Raw genomic sequence first — 10,228 nt, 5'->3', positions numbered from 1 at the left:
TTTGAGGTCTTAGATGAAAAATTATAATTTTGATTGCAGGCAAATAATTTTCTGCTAGTAAAGTGTTTTCAGGTTGGTTGCTATCTAGTAGAATATTGTCTCCCATTTTGGATCACCCATTTCCTTAAGAAAAAATATAGCATTTAATACACCTGTATCTATTCTGGCTGATGTAGTTTCATAGTCAGATGTGGTTTCATATAATGTAGCAGATGCAGCATCAGTGATTTATGCAGATGGCTAACACGCTTTTCTTTTTTTCCTAGCACTGTTTGCAAACGTGTGCTCTCTTCTTTGTCAGCCAAGGGAACAGTAGTTTGTACCTCATTCAAAAAAAAGTGGGAAAGGCTTTTAACTTTTATATATTTCTGTGGCTGAAATGTCAGTTTCTCTTCATTGTTCTTTTTTGTTGAGGGTTTGTTGGAGATTTTTATTGCTTGATTCTTACATGGTATTTGTTTGTGAAGTGAATCTTCGGATACGTAAATATTGTTGGTGAAATTGTCCAAAGTTGTTTTTTTTTTTAGTGTTACACAGGGGTTAGCATGCAAATATGAAATTGATCTTGAATTCTAGTCTCCAGAACAGAAATGTTAATGGAGCCGATTCACTGAACCAAATATGTTTTCTGTAAGCCTCTTAGGTTGCAGAAACAAATGGACACATAATTAATTAAATGTTAGTATTTTGATGATAGTTTTGCAAATTTATTGGTTTGGATATATTTAAGTTTCATACTTTGAAAAAGACACAAACTACAATTTTGATAAGAAGGCCTGAGTGCTCTATAGTTAAACATTCGTGTGAGCTTCAGGACGAAAGATTGTTTAACATTCAGCTATTTTTTTCTGCGTTATAGAAATATGGTATATTTAAACATGGGCAAGTGTTATTGCAGACACTTGACTATTGTGCAAGCAACTGCAGCTTCTGCTGTCTTCTTCATTTAGAAACAATTGTTTTCATCTCTGAATTTGATTTCAACTGTTGAGCTTCGCTGAACAAAGACAGGATAATATATTAGTGTAAAGTCTGGTAACATTTTGGCAATCCTTCTTGTACTTGTATGCAGTGCAGGGTGTATGAAAACCTTTTACTTCATTAATTAAAAATACGTAGAATCAATAACCTGATTCTTGATATCAGAATTAGTAGTATGATTATGCTACAGTATTTGCTTTTTTTCAGAAATTGTTAATAATACTCTTTATTATATATATAATATATATACATATGTGTATATATATACACACACATATATACATACCTATATACCTACGTATATACATATAGGTATACATATGTACATTTGTGTACACACACACTCCAGAAACAACAAATACTAAAGACCCTTTCCACTTCAGACTGCCCCAGAACAGTGGCAGTCTCTGGAGGACTTAGTTGCAGTGGTTTGAGACAGTATTTCCCCTTTCTGTCTGCTTTTTTTTGCCACAGAAGGCACTGAATGCATTTAGATTTATCAGCTGCTTCAATTTACAAACTCCTATATTAACTTTAGTAATTGATAAAGGTGCATTTGAAGTAGTATGTCAGTCTATGAGCTAGTTTGAAGCAAAGACACACATACTTGTCCACCAGCCTAGTACAGGTTTAGTAATCTCCAGCAAACATTTGGGGAAGTAACACTAAACTCTTGCAACTATGTCCGTTAGACTCCGTCTGTCAGAGACCTTCGATCGATTTCGCGTGACATATATTCCTCAAGAGCTACATCTCAGAGCTGTGATCCAGGAAATGAGCTCCCTCAAACAATTAGCAACTAGCTCAATTAAAAAATACTTTTAAACTGCTTTCCCCTTGTATATTTTGGTTTCATTCAGGGACATTCTTTCTACAAATTATATCTCTGTATAAAATGTTTATTCTTTAGAATATTTTATATTTGTACCAGATATGTAATATGGAAAATAATAGCGTTTTGGATTGCTGTAAAAATGAATAGTTTCCTAAACAATTTTTTCCCATTTGTCTGCTCTTCTTTGGATGCTGATTAATTCTGAACATATTAGACTGTTTTATTCCATAACCTGCTCTCTCTATGTTTTATCTGAATTTTATTTTTAAAATTTATTTGCATGAAACCCTCTGTCAAAAATTAAAGGAGGAAGTGTGCATTGGGAATGACATTAGGACTAACCAAACAATAAAACCTCTAATAGTGAAGGAACAATAGCTTGCTGAGATGCTGTTACAGTGTAGTTGGCTCTGTAACTTTGTGCACAAGAATTTCACATTTATTGACTAGATCTTAGGATAGGAGGAGTTCTCTTAGTAGCAAAATTATGCCCTAGACAAAGTGTAAAGATGCCATGTCAGACATGTAACAAAGATTGTGTCAACAATCATATTTAAGGAGCTTACTAGAGATAAAGTATTGTATGCCTGACCTCCTATGCTGCTTGATTTATACAAGGCTCTAGGGTAAATTTAGGGCTTTCTTAAAAGCAACATACATTGTTTATACTAGATTTTTTTTGTTAGCAAACATATGTTTTCTTCAATTGTAGATCAAATAGAAAGGAGTATATGTATTGCTAGGGAAAAAAGGAACGTGATAGCCAGTTACAGTTGAAAACTCCAGCTAAAATGAAATTTAGTATGTTGTGTTTAAGATGCCAGTGCATGAGGGGTCAGCTGTGCTAAAATTTGTGTAAAAAAATCATCACAACTGGGAAAAAGACAAGAAATATAAGATTACTAGAATAATTTTTAATTGGGATTCATGTTTTCTACACAGGAAGAAAAAAAGCCCCTGAGATGTAGAAGGAAAGAAAAATGGAGGACGTAGCAGGTGATATTTGCTATTCTTGAAATCAAAATTATGAAAAGTAGTATATGAATATACTTGATCTTAGTGTTCATTCTTTGTTACTAAGATTTGGAAAACACTAGTTAGCAGTAATTATACAAATAGCTAAATGGTAAGTATTACTTGGTATGTTTTATTAAGGCGAGAAACTGCAGGTGGATTTCCTGCTTGCCTATGTATCTATGCAAGAGAGTAGGGCAGGGGAAATAAATCTTGTTCTTTCCTTGACTGCAATGCAGATCTGGCTCTGGGAGGGGTTTTCATATCCGCACGGCTCAAACACATGGTCAGTGTTCAGCCAATAGTTAGCCTTACATCTGGCACTGGATTTGTGTAGCTCAAAATGCCTTTTTTGACTGCTAAACATGAAAACCTTTCACTTTTTTTTTTTCTAAATTGAATTTGCACACATTCTTCAGATTGTGATTTATATCAAACATAATTTTAACTATCTGGTGTACACTGTAGCTACCCTAACAACTACTTTACCAACGAATGTCACGACAGGATTTTTTTTAAAAACACACAGATGATATCACATAGATGATTCCTTTCCTCTGCTTACTCTACTAGCTATGCTTAAACTGCTAGGATCATGCTTTTTGATGGCATGCTATGTTTTAATCTGTTTGTAAATTGTACTCCACTTTTAAGTATTACACACCCCTGGCAAGTCAGATATTTCAAAATACATTGAATTAATTTTTTACATAGTTATTTTCTGTTCTGTTGCTGCTGAGAAACATTTTGTTCATTTTATTATATGTATTTGAGGTTTTTAGATTACTGAGATGCAAGGACATATGTACAGTTCTTTATATATAGCATGAAACATATGTGAATAAGGTTATGTCTTTCAAAAGCTGCCAAAATAAGTTCAAATTCCGAAGGGTAATACTACATGTGCTAATGCTTGTATTTGGAACATTAAGGCATATCTGTTTTTAAAAAATCATCAAATCTTCATAATGAATTTCATAAAAGTTTTCTTTTTTCTTTCCTAACATAAAATTTTATATTTAGTTAGAAATAGATACTGCTAAATACAAAATATTATACCCTAAAACACAAGTGGTTGTAATTTAAACCATTACCATAAGCATTATAGTAGTCTCTGCTAGGTATCTTATAATTCTTTCTCAGTATTGAAATGATTGTACTGACCAATACCAGGAGTTCAATGGGGGTGCTGGGTGACTAGAATAAAACTCTAGAGAATGTCAAGAATCAATCTACTTATTGTGGCTGATTAAATCAGTTAATTAAGAGAAATATATTGAAACTCCTGGGAGAATATAGCCAAAGGTGAGGAAACCACAGCTGGTACTTAGTCATATGTACATTCAGAGACGTCAAGAGTATGAACTGATGTATTCCACAGAAAATTGTGTTACATGTTTAAAAAAATGCCCTGTAATGCATGTAAATGGCTGCACATGCTTGTTTACCCAATATTGTAGGTCATATGCAATAAACACAATTGGAAAATGCTGAGTAGTGGAAATATTTATGGCAATATATAACCTGATGACATTTCTGCCTTCAGGACACACATGGTTTGAATTCTTTGGCCATATAATTAATAATTTTTTATGTGTTAATAAGAGGATAGTAATATAAGTAGATAGATTATGCAAGAGAAATCTAACATAAGGTCAACTAATTCATAAAAATGTATTTTTTGAGGCTGTAACTTTCAAACAAGTTATATTGTGTAAATGGGAACAATTCAGATTTAAAATGTTGCTATTTTACTTTTGGAAAAATGACAGGCAAATATTTTTTGTGGAGTTTCCCCTGCAACCTATCACTCCTTGTGAAATAGAGTATAAAAACTAGTACCTTTTTAACAATTGCAACCATAACACTGTTGTAGTTGTATCATCTGCATTTAACATGTAGTTCATCAATCTACATTATCTAGATGTCAGAGGACTTGGTTACAATCCCTTGTACCAGATGTAGTTAAAATACAGTTGGATTTTGTGATGTTTAGGGGATTTAATAAACTGTCTAATGATGTCCCCAAGGTGTACAAAAAATTCTGGATAAAGGCTTTAGAGTTATGAAATCAGATTCTTGTCTGATGTCCATTCCTTGCACTTTATGTTGGCTAAGGATGAGGCCTACAATCTAAGCAGGCCTTAGTAATTTGCAGATATTTTCCATTTTCATATTCTTTCTGGGTGACATTTGAGAGACTTGTTACTCAAAACATGCAGATAAACGGGTCTGATTGATTGCTTCGCTTCAGTGGGGCCCACTTGAAGAAGTCTCACCTGGGACTCGGTGACTTTGGAGTTTCTTTTTAAATTTAGTCAGCCAAGAGGGCTGTACCATTTTGAATGCTGTCTGTAGTCATACCACAGAATTTCCAAGATAAAAATAGTTTCTTATATGTTTGTGTCTATCAGTATACAATATTTTATTTAAAAATCAGGAAAGGTGTTTGTAACATATAAATATAGAAAACACACAGCTGGATATTTCTGTGATTTAAAGTTACTGTTTTATCTAAGCAAGATTTAACTGCTTTTTATGTCCCCGTATAACCCTCCAGTCCACCTGTTGCTTTTATTCCCTCCCTCTCATGAAGTTAGCAATGGGATTAACTGAATTAGTTATTTTTTTCTTCTGTTCTGTAGCCCTGCGCCCAAACAAAGCCTCTGTCTTGTCTATTTTTTTTAGCTTAACACCCTCCCAAGAGTATCAGAAAGCAGACTGATGCAATTATATAGCACATCCCAGTGGAAAACTAGGACTGCTATGTCAGGCCTGGAGCAGTGAGGCAATATTCCAAGCTGATGGCTGGAAACCACAAATCTTGACCATTATTGCAAAACTTGTGATAGGAACACAGAGAAGAGTATTATTAGCCAGTCATGCAGTATTAAATTATACATGACTGCAGCACTGCTGAAATATCAGCCACCAGCCTAAAGCTCTTCCTTTTTCTGTTTTGTTCACTTCAATGACAAGAGACGGATTTTCCTGTTTTGACCTCTGGATCAAATCTGTCAATATTGATTTTAAAATCTGCCTACAGTCCATCTTTTGAACCCAAGTCTTTTTTTTTCTTTTTTTTTTTTTTTTGTGAAATCCATATCTGAGATCCCATTTACAGTAAAACACAAGCATGTATGATTCCAAATGGTTTACATGCATTTTGGTCTTAGGATGCTGAGGGAATTGGCAGTATATTAGCTGAAAATGTCTGTACATGTTTCACTCCATTATTAGGGTTTTACTTTAGTGGTATCCAGTAAGAACAGAACATAAATTGCTGTAGGATGACTTCTATATGTCTGCAGTGGCAAGCTTCTTTACTCTAACGAAAGCTAATTACTGGACCAAAACAGCTGTTGCTGAATTATTTCTCTGTGAAGGGCAATGAGGAGAAAGGAATATTTTGGTATTAAATACAGTTTCTTTTGGAACGTGCATGTCCCTATTACATGCTGCTAGATATTAGCTTGATAATTGTCCCACAAACCTTCAGTTCCTCATAGCAGCAGCCATGCTCCTTTGTTGTCTGCCTTACATAAATGATATTAGTATGCCAGAACTTACGTTACTTATCCCTGTATGAATGCCACCAGTACAGAAAGTCTCCTCAGACCTTCCCCAAACTGTCTCAGGCCTTCCTGAGACTCTCCTGGACATTGTTGCTCTTCAAACAGCTCTGTGAGCATTCCTGCTTCCACTGAGGACTGTATAGGAAATTTGCTACGTAACACTGTAGGACTGCCACTTGTTACTTTTAAATTACAATTCAGTCTTGTAAGGTCACAGTCTAGGTAGGATGGTTTGAGAAGAGGAGTGGACCAGTGTTCTGTCTTTGCTGTGAGAATCAACTGTGCTTTAACCATTCTGGAAGGAACTGGGTTATAAATAGGCATAGAATTATGAGTATTTTGAAAAATTCCAATAGTACATAATTGCTCATTGTTATCTCCTGTGGAAAAAATACCTGTGTGTTTCTAATAAAATCTGGCAAAATGCTGCTTTCACAATGCTGAATGTGAATACTTTTTTTTTTTTTTTAATACTGGCAGATTGGTTAGGACTTCAGCTACGGTAATTGAGTATGTTTTCCTACATCCCATGATTTAACAGGTCGAATTGTGAGTTGAAGCAGCTGAACTGTAGGCCCACATTCCCCTCTCCTTACCATTTTCTGAAGATGGTAACTTCCAGCAGGGGAGGTACCAGACAACAGGCAGTGTGCAAATGACTTAAATCTCTGCAGCTGTTGGCTCATTTCTATTCTGGTGCCACATGTTGTTATCAGTAATTTGTGACATTCATCAAAAGTGGGAAGTGTGTATGTTTTTTCTTTTTCTTAATGTATGTGCTACCATTGCAGTTAAGCTGAATGTTAAAGTATTAATGCAGTTTGTTTTATTACTTTGGCAATACTGCCCTAGCAATTACTGCTCAACAGACAGACTTTGTTCAGGGAAAAAAAGTCAAGGTGAGGCGCAGCAAGGGGAAAAAAGTCATTAGCTCCTAGCTAATCAGAAAGAATACTTTAGTGGTTTTTGTGGGTGGTTTTTAAATTTTCTGTTGTTTTTAAAAACTACATATAGCAGAGGAAAACAATATAAGAAGGGGCTTGATGAACTTAGTGGGAGGAGGTTATGTAAACAAATAAGCCCCTTTGTTTTCTTTCCATATAGATGCTTGGTGAATTTCAGACTCTGGACTTTTCTGTGAATGCATTTACAGATAAGGAAACTGGTACTAATTCAGCTGGAATTAGTATCAAATTAGAGCATGCAACAACAGGATGAACACTTCAGTACATATAGAGTTTGCTCAAATATATTTATGTAATAGGCTGAAAGATTTCCAGCAAAGCTTACACCCATTATACTAGTGATATATCCTAGCTCACAAAATTCACATTCTGAGCTTCATTTTTCCACAGTGTAGAGGTGTTTTGTTTCCAGGTTTGCTTTGTGATCTCTTGATAGAGATTGTCTTTTACTTCGTTTTCACTCATGAGTGAACTGCAACTTTGGTCTTTTTGTAGCTTCCCTTTATTTTAAATTTTTGATTGTATCTTCCATTTTTATTACTATTGCCTGTTTTAAAAAATATGTAAAAATTTTCAAGTTAATCATAATTTTATTTTTATATTTATAATCTGTATTTTTCTTTCCTCTCTACTGTTTATGTTAAAATAAGATGGCTGATATAGTACAAAGTAAATGTAATTAAATGTTAATAAGTAATGCTTATAATAAATACATTTTACTGGCAATGCCACATTAATACTTTGCTCTGAGGTGTGAATCTGGAACTATTATCATTGTACACAGATTTCTGATCCTTGCACAGCATTCCATTGCAGTTGGTCCTTGGTAAAGAAGTTGTTGTTCTTTACAAAACAGATTGGATGACCAGGATCCAGATTATTCCTAAGTGATGGATCTAAATTTTTCAGTTTGATAATAATAATGATACTGATTTACTATATCAGTTCTATTTTGAGCCATAAATTCAGCCCTGTTTGTTGAAATAATCCATTAATTCAAGATGAGAACAAAAATTAAAGTTTACCTTGTGTGTTTCTTTTGGTATCACATTCCTAAATGATGTAACATTTCTCTTCATTTTGACAGTGTCCAAGTGGACTGGCAAACTTAAATGCTATTGTAAGAGTACAATTTGTCTTTTACTAATAAAGGTGGTGGTTTATGTGTGGCATAATATTTGAAACCATCTCATATATAGGTTAACTAATTAAATGGATTAAGCAGTGTCAGATTTAAAATCTTGTATGTTTTGGCAAACACCACAAGTAAGGTAGACTTATGTTATACTCCCTTTTCTTTAATTCTTTGGGGAGAATCAGTACTGGGGATATCTAACCTGAAACCCCATTGCAAAGGAAAACATTAAATACTTTTGATGCCACTACAGTGCTGTTTGGGTTTCTAGCACTAGGGCGCTCATCCAGCCAGCTTTGGAGTTGGTTAGGTATGAATTTGTAATATAGGTCTCTTACTAGACTTAATATATACTAGCATTGAGGAAAGGGTTGCAAAATTCTTAAAAAGAGGATGAAACTGTCTTGAAAGTATTAAGTTAAAACCAATGTATTTGTCAAATAAACCTCAGATGGTGACATATACATTTGTTTTATTCCCCAAACAGCTTTGTATACAATTTAAAGCTGTGAAAATAACTGGTATGAAGCCTGGCCTAGCTTTGTGAGTGACTGATTTTTTTTTTTTTCTTCTTTTCCACCATTCCACATATAAATACTGAGAAGCTTGGCATAAAGAACGCAGCCTGGGGCATACCCCATAAAACTTACAATGCAATTAAATGAGCAATTTCTACTGGAAATAAAATGGGTATGTTGAGTAGAATATGAATTAAACCAAGCAGGAGCAGAGTCAGACAACCTTTCGTAGTACTCCAGGCTCTTCAAAAGAACCTCCAGGGTCAGCAGTACCAAATGCAGCTGACAGGTCAAGGCCAATCAGTAAAGAAAGATAACTGCAGTTTGCAATGAAAAGCAGGTCATTCCAAATTTTGATTAATATAGTCTCAATGCTGTGGTGTCCACTTGAGTGGGTTAGCAAAATAAAGACAGATAGCAGTGGATTAACTCTAACACTTCTTTATTATACTGCAGCCGTTACAAGCTTTTCTGCTGCATTCACTAAGACTAGGTTTTCTCCAATTTATGATCCTTCGTCTCACATTGCTGTCTGTCCTGAATTCTGTCGAATTGACTCAGTTATAAGGGGCTGCCCTGTTGACTATTTGCAGGACCACAAAAATGACCTCAAAATAACTTTGGAACAAGGCAAACCCACCACGTTCTTAAAATTATGATTAGTTGATGTTGGCAGCATGTTTATCCTGTGGAGCATATACGTCAAAAAGGTGTCAGTCAGCTCCCATGGCTTTGTTAAAACACTAGGGGCAACTAATTTGTTGTTTATTGACAGTTTTTGTTACAAAAAACAAAGACTTAACCTTTAGTTACAGAGTGAACTTTGCAAGTCTAACTTGCCAGCGGCAGGAATCTGAGAAGTCCAGATACAATGAAGAAATGTTGCCATGTAAACTTTCCTCTTATGAAACAACAAATGTGATTCTAATCTGTGTTCCTTAGATGGCATTTTTTTGAAGTAGAAGAGAAACAAGTATGCTCTCTTAACTGTTCTTTTCTCTTCCAAGATAAAATTGGCAAAGAAGCCTTTGTATACATACTGGCCAATATGGGATTGAAATAAGGCTTTACAAAACACAAAATATCTCTATCAGTGAAGGACAGAATTCAGTAGCATATATGAAGCTAGTAAAAGAGATTTAAAACACCAAAATAATTTGATCTAGGTGGTTTCCTTTTATTACTTTCCAGTTTTTTGTTTTGTT

This window comes from Rissa tridactyla, chromosome 7, assembly GCF_028500815.1.
Source record: "Rissa tridactyla isolate bRisTri1 chromosome 7, bRisTri1.patW.cur.20221130, whole genome shotgun sequence".
NCBI classification, from domain to species: domain Eukaryota; kingdom Metazoa; phylum Chordata; class Aves; order Charadriiformes; family Laridae; genus Rissa; species Rissa tridactyla.
Note: the sequence above shows the minus strand (reverse complement) of the source record.